Source organism: Terrapene carolina, unplaced genomic scaffold (assembly GCF_002925995.2).
Source record: "Terrapene carolina triunguis isolate 2854851 unplaced genomic scaffold, T_m_triunguis-2.0 Scaffold31, whole genome shotgun sequence".
Lineage (NCBI taxonomy): Eukaryota > Metazoa > Chordata > Testudines > Emydidae > Terrapene > Terrapene triunguis.
The window spans coordinates 9107145-9132459 of record NW_020664382.1 but is presented as its reverse complement, the minus strand read 5'-3'; the positions used below and the strand labels follow the sequence as shown (position 1 = coordinate 9132459).

Sequence of the window (25315 nt, the reverse complement as noted above, 5' to 3'; positions counted from 1 at the left end):
GAGAGCAGCTTTCCTGCTCGCCACTCACAAAGGAAATGCACTTTTTCATTTGAGTTTTGGGTCAACTCCGCTTATTTAAGGGCGAACTGAGGCGACTTTCCCCTCCTTGTTGCTGGCATGTTGTGGACAGCTCTTTTGCAGATTGCATTTGTTCCTAAGTGGGTTCCTGGGATTTGGTTGCCTATGTGAAATGAGTTTGGTGTTTCCAGTTCTGCAGGGAGCAGATAAGGGTCTGCCACACCACCCCTTCCCCCCATCCCAATTGGTATAGTTGCTGGCAATCTGAGCAGAGAGATGCTCCCACTAGGACTGAATGTTACCTGTGATTGAAAGGACAGCAATTGATTAAACTGTTCTTTTTGCTAGCGGTAGTCCCTCTAACTGGATTCAAGTATCAGAGGGGTAGCCGTGTTAGTCTGGATCTGTAAAAAGCAACGGAGAGTCCTGTGGCACCTTTAAGACTAACAGATGTATTGGAGCATAAGCTTTCGTGGGTGAATGCCCACTTCGTCGGTGCATCCAATACGTCTGTTACTCTTAAAGGTGCCACAGGACTCTCTGTTGCCTCTAACTGGATTGAGGCTCATTGGCTGGGCATTATGCCTGTGCTGTACTATTTAGATAGATGGGTACTTGTGTCCGCAAGCGGGCTATTAATCCAGCACCCAGAGGTGCAAAATGAAAAATCATGGGGTTTTTGAGGGTCACTTCCATTGATAGATAACATTTTATGCCTAAGAAAAAATTAACATGGTTCTATATGACAGTAAAAAGAAAATATCTGAATTGATAGTATACTGAACTTTATGACTAGTTTGACTATCTAAACATTCAACACAAAAATAGTATTTTCAGTCTGTCAATAAACTAAGATTTTTGATAATTATAGATTTTGTTTTTTTCTTAAAACGTCTTAATCACTATAATACAATATAGACTATTCAATTCTCTATCTTCACCTTTTGCTTTTAGTTACAAATATGCTTTAAACATTGTGGTAAAGAACACAGCCTCTTAAACTGTTGCAATATTGTTCACTATGTGTAATCTGGTATGTCTACAAGCAAGACAGATACTATTTTCTTATTGAAATGAGAGCTAGTTTTTTTGGGTTGACTGTGTTTATGATTAGAAGTTGTTGACCTTGTCACACACTGGAAGGTATAGCACATAGTTTAGTTTTTAGAGGACATTAGTAAGAGATGAAGTCATCTTATGGAGACTCACTTTTGTTTGTTTATTACTATCTTATACAGAATCTTTTAGCATAAGAATATAAGAATGGTCATGCTGGGTCTGTCCAATGGTCCATGTAGCTCAGTATTCTGTCTTCTGATAGTGGCTGGTGTCATGCTTCAGAGAGAATGAACAGAACAGGGCAATTACTGAGTGATCCATCCCCTGTCATCCAGTCCCACTTTTTGGCAGGCCGAGGTTTAGGAATACCCAGAGCAGGGGGGTTGGGTCCCTGGCTATTTTAGCTAATAGCCATTGGTGGACCTATACTCCAGGAATTTATCTAATTATTTTTTTAACCCAGTTATACTTTTGGTCTTCGCAACATTCTCTGACAATGAGTTCCACAAGTTGACTGTGTGTTGTCTGAAGAAGTACTTCCTTTTGTTTGTTTTTAAAGCTGTTGCCTACTAATTTCATTGGGTGAGCCCTGGTTCTTGGGTTATGTGGAGGGATAAACTTCCTTGTTCATTTTCTCCACACCATTCATGATTTTATAGACCTCTATCATATCTCCCCTTATTCATCTCTTTTTCAAGCTGAACAGTCCCAGTCTTTTTAATTTTTCCTCATATGGAAGCAGTTCTATACACTGAATAATTTTTGTTGCCCTTCTCTGTACTTTTTCCACTTACAGTTCCTACAGCAATCAAAAATGAGGTCACTAATATTATTAAGAATAGTAACTACTTGGTTTGTCAGTATTAGGAGCATTGGAGGAAAACCACCTTGTTGTCAAAGAGCAATACAATTAGTCCGCCCTTATTTGAGCCCATAAGTCTGTGCCTTTTTCTAGCCAGTTTGTCAATGGAGAACAACCAGACTTGTCTAATGCAGGACACTTTGTGATTACTAAAACCTCATTAGACCTATTGAGCTAAGTTCATTCCTGGTGTAACTCCATGAAACCAAAGAAATTATACATCATGAGTGTATTGGGCTTTTGCATAAAATGCGTCCGGATAAAATGGATATGGTGGCAAAAAACAAAAAAGGGAGCACCTTCCAGCTAATGAAAAACTATTAATTTTGAGATAATCTGGCCTTCCTACTTATGTGCAACAAGTGATGAAAAAATTACTAATGTCAGTGTCCCACATTGACTTGAAACTTCTCTCCAAGGAAGGTTTTCACATAAGCCTTTTAAAATCTTTTTAATTTTTACAATTACTATGGAAATATAGTTGAGTAACAAAAATGGAGGCTTACTTTGGAGACACAGTGGTCTAGTGCAGTGGTTCTCAACCCGCGGCCCAATCAGCACACAGCTGTGACCCATGTGACATCCCCAGGGCCATACAGATAGTATATATGTTGTGTGGATGTGCCCCCCCCGCCCCATAACACACAAAGAGCTGCATATGCAGCCCATAATGGTAAATAGATTGTAGAACTAGTGGCTAACATACTACATGGGGATTCAGGAGACTTGGGTTCTAGTTCCAGCATTGTTACTGGGTGGCTGGGGGCAAGTCACTTCATCTCAGTAAGCCTCTTTTTCACTTCCTATCCTTTGATTTGTCTATTGAGATTGTATGCTCTTTTGGGGCAAAGGCTGTTTTACTGTGTCTGGTGCCTCGCGCAATGGGGCCCCAACCTGCATTGGTACCTCTTAGAGCTACTGTAATGCATACAAATAATAATAAAATGGATTAAAAAATCCTAAAAAGAGTTGTCTCTTCAGTTGTTCAGAGTGGGTTTGACAGCTTATTTTAACCAGTCAGATCACGGTAAGCAAATGACAAGAGTATAATGTACTCTAATTATAGTGGCGCTGTAAATGCAGCTATCGTTAAGATTGTCATAATTTCCATTATAAATTCCTGTGCTCAAGGTTTTTAACTCCAGTTGTAGAAGAAATTTGTTATGGGCTGAAATTTAACATGACACTTGCCCTGAAACTCACCATGGCAACAATAATAGGGTTAGTGATTATTATGTTATAGGAGTGCAAAAAAAATTCCTTCCCTGCTCTTCTCTGTTACCAACCCCATGCTTCTCCTCAGTAACAAATACATCTAATTCTCTGGCTGATAAGACACCTACACATGCATGTCCTTCCCACCTCCTCTTTTCTGGATTGCTACATTTACTTTAGTCTGTTAACAACAACAACAACAACAAAAACAAAAAAAAGAGACCCACCACTGGCCTCCCTGTCTCAGTTTCCAGACTCATAGTTTCTTCATTGTCTTGAATAACAGCAATTATAACAAAAGAAACAAACAGTGAAAGTGTTGGAGAAACACCTTTCTCAGTGGGCTAGTGTCCTTATTTGTGGACAGGCAAGTTGCTTTCTTCCTGAGCTCCCCAAGTCAAGTCAACAAGTCATAGATGGGCTGACCCTGCACCATGGAATTCATTGGAAGTTTTCATTGCTGATTTCAGAAGGCACAGGGTCAGGCCTGTAGCTTCTAATTACTGGTTAAAAGGCCCACCTTCCCAACAAACCCCCTTGTTTTATTCCTGCTCTCCTGGATAAACCACTATATAGGGAGATGGGGTAGTGGTAGAGACCAGCTTGGGGTGGGATGTTGTTATCTCAGAAGGGTTCTGCCCTAACCCATGAGGTTCCAAATACATTCTGTCACACCCTCCCTATCAAATCCTCCCTGCTCTTCTCAAAGCTATCAGTGGCCTCTCAATTTTTCCTCTCTTTACACCTGTCAGGGCCCCCAATCTTGAGACCCCAAGTTGTTTTCTGGGACCTGCATCTTTCATACAGTGAAGAACTAGATGTGACTTACTTCTGAGCCTGTCAGCGTTGCCCTCAGATTGGACAGAAGCATTGATGTTGAGTGTTTAAGGCATCCATCTTTCTTTAGAGGCTGAGCATTCCACCTCCCTGGCATTCCAAGCCCTGGATGGCTTGTGTCAAGTAAGCCTCTAAAGTTGTTATTCAAAACTCACGTGAACCTCTTTGCCTGAATAATCGGAATGTTTTGGTGAGAATGTGAGTACATTTTGGAATACTGGAGTTGGAAGTACAGGGAAAATTGCTATGATATTTGGCATCTCCACTTTTATTTCTGGCTGAAACTAAGGAAGAGCAGGAGTTCATGGAAATAATAAAATAATAAATAATAATGATAGTGATGTGAACTTCTCTGAACTCCCAAAAGGTTTAACTTTAGCCAGATCAGTTTTCACATACAGTATCTACCGTTTGTCCTGGGAACAAAGAGCTGCAACAATGTTCCCTTTCAGGTGCATGCATGACCCCCGACCTGAACTTCAGCCCCTGCATGGAGCTGATGGACACGCAGCTGTCCTGTATATACTCCTCTACTGAACTTCTGATGTAGCCTCCAGCCAGCTTACACAGAGCCCAGCACAGGCAACTGAGCCCTGACTGCAGCATGAGGTGGGGAAGACAAACATCTGCTTTCCAGGACTCCTTTGCTTGGTGTGTGGGGTTTTGGGGAGGAGATTAGAGCAAGCACCTCCATGAATGAAATTGGAAGAGAGAGTCACTTGGGGAGGAGAAATAAAAGTGGGAAGGGAATGACACCAGTGCACAGGAGATGGGTCAGTAACAAGGGAAGTTTTACTTAATAAGTAGTTTGTTGCTATGTCAATGTCCTTCCCCACCTGCATGGTAATATACTAAGAGGCAGATTAATTTACTCATTCATCAAGCCTTAATTTTTTAGGGCTGGAATCTGCCAGCCTTATATTGAGTAGTTCCTTGAGCATTCTCAGTGACTGCAGTGGGGCAAGTTGAGGAGTAGCGTACTACTCAACACAAGGGTACCAGAATCTTGCCCTAAATGTCTAAGGGTTCAATACTGCACTCCTTACACAGATCAGACAGCCAAAGCCACATTGAAGTTAATCGGAGCGCTATTTTAAGGCATGTAGGACCAGCCTCTATATGACAGTTACTTTATTGATTTCCCCTTGCCCCTCCAAATTGCATTTCTGATTGCTTTGCAAGAAATGTTCACTAGGTGTGACATCTTACTTGTCTCGTTGTACAGTTAAGAGGGAATGTTGAGCTTGGTCTGGAGTCTGGACTAAAATCCAGATATGCTACCTGGCAGTGCACAGCTCTCACTAGGCCAGAAGACAGTTGTGTAAAACCTTTTAGCCCATGTAGATTTAAAAAAGAAATAATTTAGGGCTCAAACCTGTAAGCTGATCTGCGTGGGCAGACACTTGTGCCTGCAGGTGGAGTCCCACTGACTTGAGAGAGGCTCCATGCTGGAATAAAGGTCTTCTCATGTGGAACAGTTTGCAGGATCATGGTAGTTTCTGTATTTTTCTAAACTGACATTTTTCAGGCCTGTGATTCCATGATGCTGATTAGTGCCCTTCATATATTTTGGAAAAAGGAAAAATAAATTGACAATTGATTTTGTTTTGTAAAGCAGTTATTGAGCAAGGGCACTGACTTAATTTCAATAAAAATGCCATAAAAATGTGAAGCCTTAGTGCTAATATTTGGTGGCTGCATTGGCACAACCTGAGCCCATTACAGTAATTCAAAATTCCAAGTAAATTAAAGTACCCAAAGAGGCATGATGCAGGAGACCCTAACCGCTCTGGAGGAGTTAATACATATTATTGTTTCATAAATGTGTGTACTTAGGCATTACATTTTTGGGTTAATGAGGACCCAACTAGGTTCAGATGCATTACAATGCATTGTGTTATAGCACAAGATCAAGGCAATACAAAGTGAATGCCAAAACTCTGCTGTTACCTCACCCCATCATTTGTAGGTGTTTCAGGGACCTTCAGACAACCTGTGATATATTATGAATGTTGGGCCAAATCCTGGTAACCCTACTCCCTAGAGTAGTCTTGCTGAAACTAATGGGACTACACTTGTGAGTAAAATAACCTGGATTTGGTCCTGTACTTCTTGCAAATACTTAGGCACAACCGGGTGAATTAAGGTTAGATTTTACAGCTTTAGCTATGAATGTCTTTCCTTTTTGAGGGTTTTAGGTCAAACCTTTTACTGTTCTTTTTGTGGTTTAAGGTTTCCATAATAACAGGCATGTGATTACTTTCTGGTCTTGAAAAAAGACTGGTTATGCTTGATGCAATTAAATGCATTGAGTATAGGAGAATATTGAACAGATTATTTTTTTCCATTGCTGTTTAGATGAAAATATCACAGCCTACAATCTGAAAATTTTTGGGGACAGGATTGATTTGTAAGATTCCTCAGTTCCGACAATCTTTCTTGCTACTTCTAAGGAAGCAGTCTCTCTTTTAGTAGCACACTAATTTTGATTTATTCTTAAATTGCGATGATGAAATCCTTGTTGAGTTAGCTATATAGTAATTCAATGAATGATAGGAGGCTCACTCATGGTATTTTCTCAGGTAGTCTCAAACTCAGTGTCTTTAGACTCAGAATGGCCAGCCACTGAGCAATGAAAATTTGCCAGAAATAGATTTCACAAGATATTATTCCTTATGGCATTAATGCAGACAAAAGAGGCTATGTCCCTTTGAATATAATTGAGTGAGACTGTCTGTTTGTACTTTCAGTAGATTGAGGAGGCTGGATGATCTATTGTGTACTCTAATACAATATATGAAAGCCTCTGTGTCGTATCATAGAATGACAACGTATTAGGGCTGGAGAATGTTTTAGAGCTGAAGGTTGTATAAAGGAACTTGAACTGAAATTACATTTAATTTCATTCTGGGATAGGTCTAGGCACTACAGAAGTTGTTGCAGAAATTGAGTTGCTTGATTCCTAACCCACTGAAAAACCTATTTATCAGTTTCTTTAGAGTTATTGTTGATCTTAAAAAGGTGCATTTTTAGGTCCTGGTAATCAAGTGTTTTGCATGACAATGCTAACTACTTAGTGGGAAGTAGCTACTAAAAATATAGTTTTCCAGGTTCTGCCATAAAGGTAAAATGACTAATATTAGAGGTGGCCTTTTCACAGAAAGTTCTGTTTTTAGAATACATTTTTGTAGCAAACAGATGCTAACTTGTGTATTTTAGAATCCTGGAAATGCGAAGGTGGAATACGTGGGAAGAACAAGCACTCTGTAGAGAGCTGGAAATTCCTATTAACCCTCAGCAGGTACTCCTTGAATGAAGCAAGTATTTGTAAAAATCACCTGCATAGCAGGTCCTGTAGAATCTGTCATCTGTCAATGACAGATTGCTCTGCATACAGTTTACAAAATTACATACTACTGTAGCAGGCACATTCTCTTTTGAACTTCATGGCCTGCTTTACCTTTTGAAGTGCTTATGAATGATTGAAATAGGCATATAGGGAATAGTATAGCTCCAGATCTTCTCAGCAGGTGTTGAGTCATAGAAGCGCTATTTGGCTTCCATAGAGTCTAAATGAGATTCACTCAGAGAGGTATTTACACTGTGGCTGTTCTAGACCAGCCCAGGCAATCATGTGCCAAGAATTTACTGTGACTGAAAAGACACAGGCTGCTATATTAACAGCCATTTACATTTAAGTGTGTGGGGATACTTAGAATGTTGGGAGATTCATTATATAGGAGGGTAAGTCTCTATCTCTCTTATATCACCTACCTACCCCAACACCACCCTACTGTTCCATATGCAAACGCTTGAAGAGGCTGTAGATTGCAGCCAGTGTTTTTCTGGGTGAGACAGACAGAAGAATGACCATACTGGGTCTGATCAGTCGTACATCTAACCCAGTATCCTGTCTTCTGACAGTGACCGATGTCAGATGCTTCAGAGGGAATGAACAGAACAGAGCAATTATTGAGTGATCCATCTACTATTGTCCACTCCATGCTTCTGGTAGTCAGCAGCTTAGGGACATCCAGAGCATGGAGTTGCATCCCTGACCATCATGGCTAATAGCCATTGATGGACCTATCCTTCAGGAACGTATCTTTTTTGAACCCACTTTGGCCTTCACAATATCTCCTGGCAATTATTTCCACAGGTTGACTGCATTGTGTGAAGAATTACTCCCTTATATTTATTTTAAACCTGTTGCTTATTAATTTCATTGGGTGAGCCCTGATTCTTGTGTTATTTGAGTGGGTAAATAACACTTCCTTATTCACTTTCTCTACACCGTTCATGATTTTATAGACCTTTATTTTATTGCCCCTTAGTCATCCTTTTTCTAAGTTTAATAGTTAAATCTTTTTAATCTCTCCTCATATGGAAGCTGTTCCATACCCCTAATCATTTTTGTTGCCCTTCTCTATACTTTTTCCAATTCTAAAATATCTTTTTTGAGATGGGGCAACCAGAACTGCACACAGTATTCAAGATGTGGGAGTACTATAGATTTATATAATGCATTATGATATTTTGCATCTTATTATCTATCCCTTTCTTAATGGTTCCTAATGTTCTGTTAGCTTTTTTGATTGCTGCTGCATATTGAGCAGATGGTTTCAGAGAACAACCCACGATGACCCCAAGATCTCTTTCTTGAGTGGTAACAGCTAATTTAGACCCCAACATTTTGTATCTATATTTGGGATGATGTTTTCCAATGTGCATTACTTTGCACTTACCAATATTGAATTTTATCTGCATTTTCATACCCAGTTTTGTGAGATCCCTTTGCAACTCTTGTCAGTCAGCTTTGGACTTAATTAACTTGAGTAATTTTGTATCATCTGCAAATTTTGCCAGTTCACTGTTCATCCCCTTTTTCATTTATGAATATGTCATGCAGTACAGGTCCTAGTGCAGATCTTTGGGGGACCCTACTGTTTACACCTCTCTGCTGTGAAAACTGACCATTTATTTGTATCTTTGTTTCCTATCTTTTAACCAGTTACTGATCCAAGAGGACCTTCCCTCTTATTCCATGACAGCTTACTTTGTGTAAGGGCCTTTGGTGAGGGACCTTATCAAAAGCTTTCTGAAAGTCCAGGTACACTAACTCAACTGGATCATCCTTGTCCACATATTTGTTGACCTCCTTAAAGAATTCTAACAGGTTGGTGAGGCATAATTTCCCATTACAAGAACCATGTTGACATGGTTTTTTTCACACCCCTGACCAACGTGACCAACAAAATGATTCAGCTGTTTCGTGAGAACAGGGCTAGGAAAAAATATGTTGTTTTCCCCATTGTGACCCTAACAGCATCTGTGTATCAGGAAGCAACTGCCTCCCTGGTCTCTGGCAGTGATTATCAGCTGGCCTGACTGGCTTAGTGTACCCCAGCTCACCAGCGGGGGAGAACACAGCATGGAGTCTACACCAGACAGCATGGCATCCACACCCATCCGGGGCAAGGAACTTTATCTGGGAATACATTTCAGAAGAATGTATTTCAAAGGTTTACGGGACTATAAAAAGAGGGGGAGTGACCCTCCCCTAAGTTATCCTTTACCTGAGGAGACATAGAAAACTAGTGCCTTGGGAATCCTTGTGGGGCTCCTGATCAAAAGCTAGTCAGCCATTGCTGGAAAAGGAAGATTGCTGAGGAAACCAGCTTTTACAAAGACTGTAGCTTGTTAAGTTAGGTCTTAGCCATTAGAAAGTGTATTTTACTGTTGTTTTTTTCTAACACTTTCTATCTTTATCCTATAGATTTAAATTCCCTTAAAACCAATCTCTTTTTAAATAAATTAAATAAACTTGTTTTACTTTTTATCTCCAACCCAGTGCTTTGATTGTATGGAAGTGATTGTTAATTCCAGTCAAGGCAACAAGTTGTTGTTTCTGTCTCTTTAAAGGAGCAGCAAACTTAATCTCTTTTGTTATTGCACCGTGGTAAGGCCTGTGCATTTCAGAGCAATATCTCTGAGGAGCTCGGGGGCTAGAGTTCACTAATAGTTATCTGCTAGGCAATGTTTGGGCTGGGAGAGCCCTGAAGAGTTTGTTGGCAAGGCAGACAAGCTGGTGTGCCAGGCAGTTGTCACATAGATTAGGTGCCGCAAAGCTCCCACTTACTGAGGCTGAGAGGGGTAGCACAGTGTCTCACAGCTCTGGGTATTCCCAGCAGCTTGCCAGACCCATGTTAGTAAATTATGGTGACCTTTTCTTTGAAAAGCTCTAGCGCCCCCATTCTTTGGAGCAGGAACTTGAAATTTGGCTGGAGATTGCAAAAAGCACATACCTGACATAAATGTTCGTGAAGCACTCAGATACTGCAGTGATGAGCACCACAGAAAAACCCATGAGGAAATGAATAATTCTGTTGTCTCAGAGCAAGATTTTTGGTGTTGGGCCACGTATACATTAAACTTTGAGGCTAAAACAAAATATTGAACAGCTGCTGTTTAAGTGAGGACTGGCCATTCTGCGCATGGAATGAAGCAGAGATCCTGTGGAACAAATTCTATGTGATCGTATAATTTAAGACCATATAATAACACAGATGTACAAGAGGGCTAAATTAAGGTTCGCCAACCATTTTAATTCTGCTTAGCTTTTGAGTGCTTGACTTTGCAGTTGTAATAATGTTCTTTTCATGTAGTTTTCTTGTATGTAATTTTTATTTAAATTATTGAACGAATGCCTATGTAAATGTGAAATACCATACTGTATCAAATAATTTTATTTAGAATATAATTGGAAGGATTTTAAGTCAAAGTTGTAGTGACTTCAGTAGGAGTTTTGCTTGAATGAGCACTGCAGGATTTGACACTTTGTCAGCACAGCGTGGCATAACGCATGTTATGGAGCATTTAAGGATTTTAACATAAGGCAGGATAAACACCAGGCTGCTGATGTGCAATCACCTGTTCATTATTTCTTATGTAATCACCTGCTTGTAATGGATTCATCTGGAAAATAAGCAGTTTCAACAGGAGCCTATTACAAAGCTGAACTCTTCCCTCTAACCCCCTGTTGTTCTATGTTTCATATTTGGAGTAAGTAAAATGGTCTTTAATAGTCAGAGAGGCTGCTCACTATTCCAATCTGTCTTCCAGGAAGCTTGTTTTAATATTTTTCAGCTGTAGCTCTCACATGTTCTGCAGTGATCTGAATTGATGCACATGTGGCAGTTGCTTATCCTCTTGAGATAATCTGCTTTCAAGTTTACATTCAGCAGTTTTAAAGGCATCGCTAACAGTGCACGTCAGTAGTGCTTGCTTTTTATATATACCATCATACTTTTAGTTATTGGTGGTAAATAGAGGGAAATATCCAGTGTTTAGATTAAATTGACACCAGGTGTAAGTTTTTGTGTGATTCTCACATCTGGGTCCTTGTATTTGCTCTTGAAAGCTTTGTATTTTTAATGTTTTTAATGAAGTGTAAAGCTGTGTGCCTGGTTTTGGAGGCATGTGTTAAATATAAATGTCTTGTTAATTAAAATGTGTCCTGCTCTCTTTGTCTCAGAATGGGCTTTATTCATCCCTGGTATATGCTCTTGAAGTTATACAAGGGTTGCTTTTACACTGGTGAATAGTGGGTTGCTACTATTTATCTTCATACATTTCAGAAGACATAAAGCAACTCGCTTATATTTCCCCTTCCCTTTGCCATTTGCAAGTTATGTGGTTATCCCAAATGCAGGAAAATGGAAGGTAATAGTGTATAACATTTATCTTCATTATTTAGGGGGTTGATGTAAATTCCTAAGTCAAGCAGCCACTTAACTGTTGTGACAAACCATCCCGTAACAAGTGAATTGTAATAGTCTATCTAAAACTGAGTAGTTACGTGTTGTATAAACAGCAATATAAAAAATGAATTGTTAGTTATTATGTTGATTACACCCTTCTCCAAGTTTTTCAAGGGAATATCTACAATTATCTGAAGAGTGTCAGTGCCAAGGTAGAAGAGGAATTATGCAGGGTGGTCTGAGGGTGTTTCAGTAGGAATAAATGGATACAACAGAGCAAAGGAAAACTTGCATTGGCCTTCAGCAAATACTTCTTAACAGCGCGATTTATTTGCCTGTCCAATTGTTTCCCATGGGAAGTGGTGGAAGATTCAGTACTAGGGTTATTTAAAACTCTATTGGTCAACCTCTGTCCACCTCCATTGAACACTTTTTGGTATTTGAATTCAAATCACAAACAAGATTGAAATGCTGAAATCTAATGTTTTGAGGGTAAACATTTCAAATAGTGTTTTAAATAAATATATTGGCTTTCTTATCCCTTCCATCAGTAGCAACCTCAGGCACAGGCTGAGGGTTGTATGGTCATAAAGGTTAGAGTTGGAACCATCTCCTAACTACTATAGTGTGTCTCTCTCAAACACTTTTCCTAATACCGTCCAAAACAACATTTTGTCTGCTGATGGGCAGTAGGTTACAGCCTATGACTCTTCTAGCTGGCTGGTTCAGGAAGTGCCAATAAAATGAATGAAAATGCTTATTTTGGTATAGTTCTTGGAATCACTGATCTCAATATGAGCAACTTTATATAGTAAAAATGTGTGTCCACACTGGGGGTTTGTACTACTTTAATTATACCTGTTCTAAACTGATATAGCTAAAACAATACAAAAACTGTGTGTGGACCAGCCCATAATGGAGGGAACTAAGTCTAGCCCAGGGATCAGCAACCTTCGGCATGCGGCCTGCCAGGGTAAGCCCCCTAGCGGGCTGGGCCGGTTTGTTTACCTGCCGCGTCCGCAGGTTCGGCCGATCACGGCTCCCACTGGCCGCGGTTCACCGCTCCAGGCCAATGGGGGCTGTGGGAAGCGGCGCGGCCGAGGGATGTGCTGGCCACCACTTCCCGCAGCCCCCATTGGCCTGGAGCAGCGAACTGCGGCCAGTGGGAGCTGCGATTGGCCGAACCTGTGGATGCGGCAGGTAAACAAACCGGCCCGGCCCCCCGGGGGATTTACCCTGGCGGGCCGCGGGCTGAAGGTTGCCGATCCCTGGTCTAGCCCGTCCTTCACTACAGGGAAGGTTAATGCAGTAAAGATCTATGAGAGGTTTACAGAGCCTGTGAAGAGGACCACCTGTGAAAAATAAACAGAAAGCTGAAGTTGCACTTACTAAAGATTCCTTTTTTTATGAATGCTTCACTCCCTTGCCCTGCCCTTAGAAATGATTTTTCGTTTTCGATCATGTAATGCTGTTCTTTGTTTTAGTATAGGATCAGAAGTGTTACTGCTATGGAAAAGGTCTCCAAATGAAGAGAATAGAAAAGAGTAATACATAAATAAAATTTCATGACTATCTGCCTGTTGTATTTTTTTTATATAAATCTTCCACATTCGATTTTCTATGTGTGATATCCATGCAGCTATGAGAGACAAAATATGTAATCATTGTGCTGCCTTGAAACACTTCTTCTCTTGGTTCTCAACATTTGTGAACTTTCTGTCACTCAAGTTATAACGCCACACAAATAATGGTGCTGAGACTTAAACCTTCTGTGCATCAAAAGCAGAAGTATTTATTTCTCTGGTAAGTGTAAATTTTCCTCTAAAAAAACTATAAAGCTACATCAGTATTAAAGCAATTTATTATATGAGGGACACTGACTTTTCTGCATACCTAGTTATGCATTTCATCACTGAAATGTGAAACTGGGACAGTTTAATGTGTAACATATTACAAGTCCATGAATGTGAATGTTAGAAGATTCATAAGCAGGGGCTCTCATGCAAGGGTTGCTGTTAACGCAACATTATTATCTGGTATCAGTTCTCCGTTTTTGTTTCCCCACATGTAACCTGAGAGCCTCATCCATCTCACTGTGACAGACAAAATTGTCAGCATTAAAAAGGCAAGTTTTACTTTATCAGAAACAGCTGTGTAGAATATGGTTCATTTGTGACCAAGGCATAAACGACACTTTGCTGTATTTTAGACATAGCTGTTTTATGTTGTTCTTACAACTTAAAAGGGCCATGTTTAGCTCAAGAGACCTCTGTTTTGTAACAGTTGTCACGCTGGCTTCCCCCATGACCAGTCATGTGTAGCAATCAGTTTGGTCAACACAGAATAGGGACCACACTTGCCTTAACAAGTTTTCCATCTGCCAAGGTGATCACATATCACTCCTCATTCATTTGTGTAACAGCCCCTGAAAATTCCTTTCCTCTGACTTGATTAAACTTTGTGCTCCAGCTAGTTTTCTTGCTGAGTGACAGAGAGTATTATAGCAATGTGAGCTTTACCTTATGTCTGGGGAGAAATCCTTCTTCGAAAAATATTCAATATTTGGAGAGTGATATTTGATGAACACTTTAAATCGCCAGGCAAATCATGTTGTTTCAGACATTCAAGTGTATATTTTCTCCTCGCTGTGCCTAATCCAGACCTTAAGGCTGGTTTGACAGGCTTGTAAGGATTTCCTGTCCAGTCTATGCTATCTTTATGGGGCCATCATTTATATTTGTCCCTGGCCTTCTGCCTTCTCTACCTCCATCCATCTCTGCCTAATCCTAGTCTATTTGTATATAGCCTTAGATACCTAAGAAGTGAAAATTTGCTGATGTCACTGGGGATACCATTACGGCCACCCCATTCATTGGTTGACCAGGAGAGACTGAGAAGTCAATGGAACCTTCTTCTTTCTGTCTAAGACTGAGTGGATCTCTTCCATGACTCTTGAAATCCTACTTGACCATGGAGAGTCACATCATCCCTCTCATACCCAGGTTTACACTGTAGCAGTGCAAAATACTGCATTCCAGTCTACTGGGCCATACACTGGCTACATGACACCAAAATGTTGCAACTCATTGCTCCTGCATTGGAGCCACATATTCATGGTTATTTGTCAGTCCATCAGAGTGGAGGCGAAACAGACAGTGATTATACTTGTGGACAAGTCTGCGTTTGCAGATTGCTGTTGGCCTGGCTTATCTCTGATTTCCTTGAAATGAACAGCTAACCTGTAAGTAGGGTGAATAAAGAGTTGGTTAACTTTCTGTTGATACTTTTAAGGAATGTCTGCAATTTCCTCAGAAATCATAACTTGAAGGATGCATAAAAACACAAAGCACTAACATCTATTAAGGAGACTTATTGCTAGGGAAAATATGATGTTAGACAGGATGGTCAAAATATCCCTTAGAAAATTGTAGTAAAGGGATTCACAAAATATGCCACTTTAAAATTTACAGACACAAATAGTTAATAATGCTCTATGAATTGGGCGCTGTAAACCCCAGGGTATTTAAGCACATGCCTGACTTCAAGCACATGAGTATTCTTATTGATTTCAATGGGCCTACTCACGTGCTTAAAGTTAGGCATGTGTTTAGTGCCTTACTGAATTGGGATCCTGGGGAAAGAAGTCTTACTATGATACAGCAAAACTATGAATTCCATCTCTTGAGAACAGAGCAGTCACAGCTGGATATACACTCGTCACATTTTGGCAGCTTACATGAAAGGATTTTCTTTTTTGTTCAAACAATGGCAATGTTGGTCAATTTCAGTAATGGATTTGCTTGAAAAATCTTTGAATATGCACACCTATCTTTTAAGACCTTGGAACCTGTCATCTGAAAGACAACATTTAGAAACAAATAACTAAAGACACCACAGAGCCTGAACAGTCTTCTAGAACAAATGGTAAAGACCCAGCACTTAATGAATCTGACATTTTCTAATCCTTAGATGCTTCTAATTCATTTATTGAAAGCAATAGTCATTTTACTGAAGAAAAATCAAAGTAACAGAGACCTACATTTTCAAAAGTGACAACTAGTCAATTTGGATGCCTCAGCGTTTGGGTGCCCAACCTGAGATACCTTAAAAGGACCTGATTTTCAGAAAGCTCTGAGCATCCTACATTCTAAAAATTTGGCCTCTTTAACATGTCTCAAGTTGGACACCCAAAATCACTAGTCAATCCTGAAAATTTGTCAGATATTTTTTAGTTAAAGTAGTGTTAAATATAAAGCAAAGCTACAGGTGATGTAAAATATGTAGCCCAAAGAAAATAACCAGGGCAAAAAAGGGCAAATCCATGCTTTATGTGTATCTTAAAAAATACAAATGGAGATGGACTTACATAAATGTATGTAACATAGTCCGTGCTTACACAGTGGGCCTCTTTGTTTCCCTCTAGTGGCTGGACTACATAGGGGTTTGAGTCAGTTTATAGATCTGGGTGTTTTACCTCAGGCAGTAAATGTTCATACTTTCAGATCTAGAGGACCTAGATTCAATCTCTGCATCTCATAAACCATCTGGGGGTGCCATGCTACATCTACATCAGCCCATAACTGCAGTCTATGAAGTTTCTTCTCTCGTGTTATATTTATTACTTAGGGCCAAATCCTACAATGCTTATTTGGCCCTTACTAAGGCATACCTCCTCTTAATTCTGTGGGAGTCCTGCCTCAGTAAAGGACTGCAGGATTTGACTCTTATTTGAACTTATAAGATAAAGTGTGTGGGATAAAGAGGAGATTCATTCAAAATTATCTTTAAATTGTTAGGCCACTATCCTGCAAATGCATGTGTGCGCTTTTACTCAAGTGTAAAGTTATACATATGCTTAAGTCTTATAGGATCAGGGCCTAAGTGTGCAACTGTTTTTCTTTTGGTAAAGGGAGATTCTCAAGCATCTCACCTCAGACCCTGTCCACTACACTGTGACCCCAGCCTCATGGCCAGTCCCTCCAGGGATTTTCTGTTCTGCAGCCAGTAGGATTTACTTCCATTGATGTGCATTACACATTCCTGTCTGACAACTAAACCTGGTTTTCCCATATGCTAGTGCAGTGTGTTACTGACCAGCCACTGGAATATTTTATAAGAGGTTCCACTTACTTATTCAGTAGAATGAAAGTTTGTCTTAACTGAAGCAAGTCTTTGAAGTTTGTCATGGAAAGTTATATAGAGGAATTGGCATTTTTAATGTAAAAACATCTTGGATAAAGTTTTAGCTGCTAAAAGTACTAATGCCTTCTAGCAATTTTGTATGTATTTGAAGATCAACTCTGCAGTGAGCTCGTCTTCTTTTTTTTTAAACATTTTTTTTTTTGTTAGCATCCTACTTTGTGATGGGATCCAACATTTGGTTTCCCACCAGCAGGACATTTCAGAGATGCCATGACTTGAATTACTTATTGATATAGGACTGAGGTTTAGGCATAAAGAATACAAATTTTCTAGCAGCAAGTTGCTAGCATCATGGGGTGTTTACAAAGAAGTGGTTTAAAGAAAAATCTGTCTCTAAATAAGTCTGAGCCCCTTGTCTAACAGAGCTATATTGCTTTCATGTTAACATAGAATAGTTAGGAAAATATTTAATTAGCTGTGTGCATTTGTACTGTCCCAGAAAATATTTGTCTTCAATAACAGAAGCACAACTTTTTGGCTCCCATTTTCCCCCCATTCACTGTTTGATTCAAAAGGAAGGGAGCAAACAATAGCCAGATATGACAGTGGCTGGCACACCCAGAAAGGGGGGAGAGGGAATGGCTTCCTGGCATACATCCGGTGAGCATGTGGAAGTTCCTCCTCTCCAACACTATGTAAAAGCTCAACTGCTGGGCTTTGGGTTGGTGTCAGAGGACAGTGCCTGATCCGGGCAGCATGCTTCCCTCACAACCTGGTAGATTCTGTGCTGGGATTTCAATCAGGAAACAAATGAGACTGGCCCAGGATAAGACTCTCTTATTGGACTCTAGACTGGCCCAAGACAAAATGCTCTGATGTAGGGGCAAAGCATTTTGAGCAGCTGGGCACTGGATGTGGAACACTTGATTAGGGGAGATCAGAGCCGGACTGCTTTCAGATCTAAATGCAAGACCTGTCTGTAGGAGAAGGCATTCCCCCAGGAATAGCATTTTCCCAGGAGCATTCCACACTTCGGGAGATTGGGTTGGGAGGAAGAAAAAGGCAGGGAGGAAAGAAAAACCTCTATTCTCCTCCCCAGACACATACACTGGAGACAAAGGAAGCTGTGAGAACACTTCCATTTCAGGCATACTCAGTGCTATCTTTACTACAACTGTTGTATGGCGTTTAGATATGACCAAAGAGGAGCATTTCTGATGAGGAACTTTTGGGCCAAGTTTGTCCCTGATATATAACTCCATTGGCTTCAATAGGACCAGTTAGGCTAGGGATTAATTTGGCCCCTTCCTTTCCCACTACACGCCGTCCTCAATACACACTCACCACAATATTTTATTGCCACAATCCAGATAAGCAGAATTTGCTCTTATGATGTGTCACAGCACAGAACAAACTTCAGGAAAGTGAGTGATTCTAACAATATAATTCTGGGAAACTGAAACCCAAATATGGCCTGTTACTCATCTGTGTACCTCAAAACACACAGTAACCTAAACCATTGGTTTATTTACATGGCAAAGATTTAACCGGAAGTGGAGGGTGGGATGTCAAGAACTACTGTTTCTACCAATTCACTTTAATCTCTTGCTTTATTATTTATTATGATTTCTGCTGTGATACAGCTTAAGGACTCTGATGAGGGCTCCATTGTGCTAGGCACTGTGCATGCAACACAAAGACAGTCTCTGTTTCAGAGAGCTCCCAGTCTAAGGTTTGCGAGAGAAAATAAATAAAATAAAATAAAATGAAAGACCTTCCCTGAGCAGATTTTGAAACCCTAAATTTGTTTTGATATTTAGCTAATATCTGTGGCAAATGCCTTTTTCTTTATAGGTGGGTGAGGTTTGCAGCATGGGGGGGAACGATGTATGGTGAATATGTAGGGCCATATTCTACTTATTTATATTGAGGTAAATATGGAGTAACCCCGTTGTAGTGAATAGGATAATTCCAGATTCTCACTAGTTTAATGGAGAGCAGAGTTTGGTCCTTCAATTTTCTTTTATATGGTACAATATGAGGATGTGGGGGGAAAGAGGAACATTTGATATTTTGTATAGAGAACATAAAATAAAAACAACCTACCTCATGGAAGGGGACCCTTGCAGAGCCCCTGCACCAGTGGGGGTCTTTCATTCAGGAAAGGAAGGAAACTCAGGAAGGAGAGCAACATAGGAAAAAAGAATAAAGTGAAAAGGGGCAATAAAAACAAGGAATGGGCTAGATAGAATGAGAGACAAAAGAGCTAGAACTTTTATAGGAAAATACCCAGATGATGCTAGGGTAGGTATGTATTTAGTCTGTTGTTATTTCTTTTTAAGTGTGTGCAGACTTATTTAAATACAGAGGTTTCTGGACAGTCCATATGGTCATTTCTTTTCTTTTCTTTTTTCCCCTCCCTCAGTTGCTGGCTTCATTTCTGCTGATCACTGCTTGCAATATCTGTTCAGTGCTTCCCCATTTCTTTCCATCTCTCTCTTCTGGTGGCGGTGATTGAGATGTGTTACTTCAGTGAATGCTGGTTAGACTTTGTTGCTCCTTGGCCAGGCCTGCCCTGTTCATGGAAACAGGTGAGAATGGGAGGCGCTGTGTAATCAGCTGCTGCTGATGCAAGATCATGACTGCATACGTTTTCTTTTGGGCCTCTTCCCCAGACCAATGATAAGGTTTGCCTTGCCTGCCCTCTTTCAGATGGCACTAGCTCAGGGATCGGCAACCTTTGGCACGCAGCCCGCCAGGGTAAGCACCTTGGCGGGCCGGGCTGGTTTGTTTACCTGCCGCGTCCACTGATCTCGGCTCCCAGTGGCCGCAGTTCGCCGCTCCAGGCCAATAGGTAGCAGTTCTGTCAAGAACATCCCTTGGCCCATGCTGCTTCCCGCAGCTCCCATTGGCCTGGAGCAGCGAACCGCAGCCAGTGGGAGCCGCTATCGGCCGAACCTGCGGACGCAGCAGGTAAACAAACCGGCCCGGCCTACCAGGAAGCTTAGCGTGGCGGGCCGCGTGCCAAAGGTTACCGATCCCTGCACTAGCCTACACTGGATTCCAGATATTAGATGTGTATCCTCCAAATGGCTGTTTGAGCAGTCCCGCTTTCGCCCCATTTCAGGGGATCTTTAGGAAATATTAAAACACGTATCTGAAAAGTATCCTACCAGGTGGTGGGTGCCAGCGTGGAGGGGTGGGACCTCTGGGGTCACAATTATACACATCCACCAGCCCAGTGTTTCTCAAACTTCTGTATTGGTGACCTCTTTCACACAGCAAACCTATGAGTGCAACCCCCCACCCCGTATACATTAAAAACACTTTTTTTGTATTTAACACTATTATAAATTCTGGAGGCAAAGCGGGGTTCGGGAGTGGAGGTTGACAGCTCGTGACCCCCCATGTAATAACCTAGTGACCCGCTGAGGGACCACTACCCCCAGTTTGAGAACCCCTGCACTAGTCATACCCCTCCAGGAAGGGGTTGTGTAGGTATTGGGGGGCCCCCTGCTTCAGCCCAGGAGTTGTAATAGCATCCGCAAGAGGGCTGCAGAACCTCTACTGTCGAGAGATGGATTCTGTCCCTGCAACCCCCCTTTGCTGCACAAAGCCTGTTCACTCAGATTGTGTGTATTTTACCCTGTGGGCCTGCTTTCCTTCTTCTCACGGAGTCATCATAAATCCTGCCACCTTCTTCCTCCCAGTCTGTGCCATTTGCATTTTCCCTTTTCCCATCCTGAGTCTCCTTTTCTCTTTCGTGAATCTCTTCCCCACACCTCCTTTTTCCACTTCCTCTACAGAGTGTCTCTGATGTATGTCTTCTCTTTGCCCTCCTTGCTGAAGTAGGTGTATGCCCTAGGCACGGAAGCTGGCCCCTGGGCAGGAAGGCGTTCTAGCAGCCTGTGGCTGGGGTGGGGTAGCAGGCTGCAGAGGGTGTGTGGGGAGGTGTCACTGTTTAGAGTGGACTGGACTTCCACAGTGCAGAGGGGAGGGAGAAATGCCTGGGGCTTGCTTGGCCTAATGTTCTTTACAGTGAGCTAGCAGGGAGGCCTTATGCCAGGGGCAAACCAAACCAAGGGGAAAAAATGGAAGCCTCTAATACCAAAAGCACCATATACGTAGGTATTTCTCTGGTGCCCTCTGCAGTAACTTGGTGCTAGGAAACAGCATGCACTCTCTCCCCAGCCAAGAGAGAAAACAGTGCTGCATAGAAATGGTAGTTTCCTCTGGGCTGGGTGACTCAGGTCCTCCTTATTCTTAACTGATGTCTTTCTCTTTTTCTCTCACCTGTATGGGGGTGTTGCTGAAACAAAGCTGCCAGTGCCTCCCTTGTGTGCTGTACATCAGCCATGGCTGTTAGACTCTTACATTACAGGCCAAATGCAAGGGGGGGTGGGCAACTAGTGTGGTTGGGATGGGATGAAGCTGATAGGACTTAAATGAGGGGAAAGATGGCCCAGAATGAAGGGATGGACTTAAAACAACCCTACAGCTCTATTTGAATAGGTGGTGTGCAGTCATACCAAGGGTCTGATCCAGCACCTGTTGAAGTCAGTGGCAAAGCTCCTATTGACTTTAATGGTGCAGGATCAGGGCCCAAATTCCTAGGTAAAAGTGAAAGAATATGGCCAAGTTGTTGTCTGGGAGTCCCACATTCACATGACTTTCCCTGCCTCCCCCTAGCAAATATAGTGAATGTGGGAGATACACATGTGCTCAGCAATGTGCCTTTATATTCAATGAATTAGGGATGACTTATTGGTATGAGTGAAAGATGATTCACAATACGCCTCAGACAACAGATTTATGTTCCATGTGGTTAATACTTTGTATCGTTCAATTATGAAAAATACCAGCATCTTTTTTTCTTCTTCTGCAGATGTTGTTTCCTGCTGGTAAGATACAAACCAGCAAATAATCTTTCTGTATCAATGAATTTGTTTGTCCTTAGCTGAATAACTCTTATCGTTTGCTGTTTGAATAGTTTACACTAGCCTCTATGTTATTGCTCTTATCTCATTAGGTAGAGAACATACTGATTTCTTGGTGAATCACCGCAGGCTTTTAAAAGTTGTTCAGATCTGATTTCCCTGTTGTTATCTTACCTTACAATGAAATGATTTTTCTTTAATGTGACTAGTCAGAAATGTAGCTTCCAGACATTGATGGGAGTGTTGCCACAGTATGTTTCAACTGTGAAGCTGTCTTGTGTTTATTGCTTCACTGTATCTTTATATCAAAGATATTCAACTATTTTTTTAAAAGTCAGCCTCCTACCTGAATAATTTATCCAGCTAATTAAAGGTCAGTAATTATTTCTGATTAAGTCAAACTCTTAGTGCTTAATTCTTCAGTTTCTTATGAACTTGAATTCAATGGGAATTTTTGCTGTGAGAACAGTAGTCAGGTCCTTTTTGGGTCCATTTTTGTTGTAAAACTCCCAGATCATAGCATTCCCCCTCCGCCCCCTCAAAAAAAGTTCATTAATTTAACCTTTTGTCTGCTTATTTCATTAATGTGAGGCTAGTGATGTGATTTAATATAATTACAAGCAATTTCCATGTTTCTAATCTAACAATTCAAAGCATTTATTTATCATAGCATAGAATGAGACCCAACCTAGAGACTTTAAGAAATGGACTTAGAGCTCTTTCTGAATAAGGCAGAATGTAACAAATTCCTATTGCTATTTTTTTCTTCAAGATTAAAATAAGCATTTTTTTAATATCCATTATTATTATATGGTGTGAAGGCCCCTATGGTTCCCACCGCATATGCCCTAGTATGCAGAGAAAAAAAACATTGTAGCAATAAATCATTTCCCCCACAATAATTACAAACGCCTCCCCATACACCTTACCACCACCCACTCCTAATGTGGAAGTAATGTATGCTATGTAACATTTTCTGGAGCTCCAGGCAAGATACCGTCTTCATAAGCGAGTGAGAGCAATAGGTAGTAGAAAGCATTTGCGAAAATGTTTGTAACACATGGTGACACTTCTTGGGGATACCCAGGGTTGTGTGAGGCATATCACCACCACCTGACCTTCGTGTGAGGAAGCTTTATCTGTGCCTGCTGTGGATCAGTTCCTCAACTTCACCAGCCACAGTCAACACAAGCCCTGGCTTCCAGGCCTCTGTAGGCCCTGCTCTCTCTTTTCAGGTCAACAATAGGCACACTCCAAACCCTGAGTCCTCTGAGCATCTCCCTGGAGTGGCCAGCCTCTGATCCCCACAGTATGCACAGGTCCTCTGTTCGCAAAAGTACTGTACTCCACAGCTTACCAGTTACACGGTAGACTCCAGCTCCACTTAACACACAGCACTTAGATTTGATTATAGAGAAAGCAAGGAGACATTTATTTAATAAAGAACAGAGATTCAAATGATAAGCAGAAATATTAGAAACAAAGAGTTACATATAAAATCAAATCATAACACACTTTCTAGAGCCTAAACTTAACTAACAAGACATTGTCCTGCCATAGAGAGCAAAAGCTCACCCAAAATCCTTCCAGTGTATTACAGCCAGGCTTGGCTGTGATCTTCTGTACATGAAACAAGAATGCTGTCCTCTTGCCTCCTCAAGGGAAAGATCCAGAATGTGTCTCTGTCCCTACCGTTATAGTCCAAAAATCCATTGTTGTTACTTGCAAACAGGGTTATCCCTGTTGCTTGTGTTTGCCTGTCTAGACTCTCCCTGGAGACTTTGCAATCACCTGATTAGCATTTTGCTCAGACAGTAAATAGGTGTTCATTGTGAAGCATACAATAGTCAATTTACAAGTAGACAGATACATAAACACATCTTGCCTGAAAGAAACCTGTTTCTCACCTTTTGGTGACCAGCTCCAAGTCACAGACCTTAAGAACATAATTTTCAGTATATAGACAGAACTCCTTACATATTATCTGTACATATATTTCTCAGTGATTATGAGGAGCAGTGTGACAGGCTTTCATTGGAGACTTTACGTGACATTCTTTGGTGAACTACTATGTAGATACTAGGGGATCCCTACAACCCCCATGCACCCCATGCCCTCTGCCAGTTGGCACCAAGAGGTCCCTAGTTTACACACATACTTAAGTAAAACAATGCAGAGAAGCCTTTCCCCTCAAGCAAAACACATAGCAGTTGACTGTGGGAACCAACAGAACCAGTGGCTGAAATTATAAGCCATATGCTGATCCAGAGAAAGAAAGTTTTCAGATATCTTAGGCATTTCTAGGTGCCCATTGTAGGAATGTATAGCTCCCAAATTGCTAGCCCATGGTTACGGCAAACTGTTTCCATGGCAACGAGGCAGGAGCTGTTTACACCCCCGCGTCTGTGTTTGGGAAAACTTCTTGGCTGGCCTGTTTGTCTCCCTTGCAGCTAGCTTTCACGTGCACAAGATATGGGTTTGTTATCTTTTGTTGATGTATACTGCATGCCTTTTCTATGCGCAAGAATGTGACCAGTTAGAAGCGTTGTAAGCAGGGAAGTGAAAAGAATAAAAGCCCCAGGAAAAGTTCCTGGGAGGTAGAGGGGCTTTTCGGCTACCACAAACCTGGTGTTCTGTTTCCTTTCGTCGCCACAGCCCATCATCATAGTATCTGACAGCCAAATACAGTAATTAAAATTTGCATAGTAGTCTCTAGTGGACTTTAATATTTGTCTCTCCCAGGTATGGTATATATTTCTAGTTTGTGCCATCTTGTTGTAATTCCCTGTCTTTGGTTAGTGCAGAAATGCCTTTGCATGTCTTGAAATATACTCTAACAATGGTTAGACTTTGGCTTATCCATACCTCTTCCAGCAGTTGGCTTCACAAATGAACCCCTTTGATTATGTTATTTTCAGCTCTTGAGAGCTTCACTTTGGGCACGGTTAGCTTGTTAGCTGCATCATCTCAGAGGAATGCAGCTGTCATAGTAGTTTGTGAACAGAGAGGTGACTTCTGTAGCGGGTCCCAGCCTGTTGAGAATATTTGTACTAGTGCTTTGTATTGACACTGGAAGCAAACCAGGAGCCACTGGAGGATACGTTCTTGGCACTGTTTCCAGGTAGGAAAGTGATCTTATGTGATCTGTATAAGGTACAGTTTACTTGTTGTCTTAATCATCAGCCCCAACTACCATGAGTTAAAATAGTTTAGTTGGCAGGCAGTTGAAAGTATGAATTACTGTGGCTAGATCATCATCCAGGAGGAGGGATGGACATAGTTGTCTGCTAAGCTGGAGGCAGAAGGAAGATCATTTTCACTACCATTACTGTCTGGATTAATGACTAGTCCAGTAAAACTCAGATACTTGTCCTTCATTAATTATTTCTGCTCTTAATAGGAATAAATAAGGCAAGGGTAATGCACACAGAGTTGCTTGCAACTCAGATACAGGCACACAATAATGCTGTTTGGGGAGCAGCTGC

General features: G+C 41.2%; 1 protein-coding gene across 1 annotated transcript in view; it reads left to right on the top strand.

The window, feature by feature from the left end:
• The window catches only part of LOC112105687 (hormonally up-regulated neu tumor-associated kinase), a 75657-nt gene that overhangs the window by 527 nt on the left and 49815 nt on the right, over positions 1-25315 (top strand). The window lies entirely within an intron of this gene.